This window comes from Grammomys surdaster, unplaced genomic scaffold (assembly GCF_004785775.1).
Source record: "Grammomys surdaster isolate TR1022 unplaced genomic scaffold, NIH_TR_1.0 62, whole genome shotgun sequence".
NCBI classification, from domain to species: Eukaryota; Metazoa; Chordata; class Mammalia; order Rodentia; family Muridae; genus Grammomys; species Grammomys surdaster.
The window spans coordinates 12,076,614-12,077,409 of record NW_021604564.1 but is presented as its reverse complement, the minus strand read 5'-3'; the positions used below and the strand labels follow the sequence as shown (position 1 = coordinate 12,077,409).

General features: G+C 46.9%; 1 pseudogene; it reads right to left on the bottom strand.

Moving 5' to 3' along the window:
* Positions 1–325: 325 nt before the first annotated feature.
* On the bottom strand, positions 326–796 carry LOC114618890 (annotated as a pseudogene).

Here is a 796-nt window from a genome sequence, read left to right as displayed (position 1 = left end):
TTGGGGTGGCTTACAGGTTCAGAGGTTCAGTCCATTATCATCAAGGCAGGAGCATGGCAGCATCCAGGCAGGCATGATGCAGGCAGAGCTGAGAGTTCTATAGCTTCATCTGAAGGCTGCTAGTGGAAGACTTACTTCAAGGCAACTGTGTTAAGGGTATTTAAGCCCATCCTCACAATGACATACCTGTTCCAACAAGGCCACACCTCCAAATAGTGCCACTCCCTGGGCCAAGCATATACAAACCATTACAATTACTTTCTTTTTTTTCTTTTTTTTATGGTGAAAAAAAGTGTCTATTTAGAATGAGTCATCTGGACTCAGTTTAGATGATCCCAGTCTTGTTGGCAACATCCAGAGCATCATAATCAGGAGCCAAGCGGACATACGCCTTCTTCTCTCCATCAGGCCTTATCAAGGTATTGACTTTGGCCACATCAATGTCATAGAGTTTCTTCACGGCCTGTTTGATCTGGTGCTTGTTGGCCTTGACATCCACAATGAACACAAGTGTGTTGTTGTCCTCTACTTTCTTCATGGCTGACTCAGTGGTCAGTGGGAATTTGATGATAGCATAGTGGTCAAGCTTGTTTCTCCTGGGTGCACTTTTCCGAGGATATTTTGGCTGCCTCCGGAGCTGTAGTGTCTTGGGCCACCGGAAGGTGGGTGACGTTCGGATCTTCTTCTTTTTGTGGCTGTGGATGCCTTTCAGCATTGCCTTCTTAGCTTTCAAGGCCTTCGCTTTGGCTTCGGCTTTGGGAGGGGCAGGAGCTTCCTTCTTTGCTTTAGGCGCCAT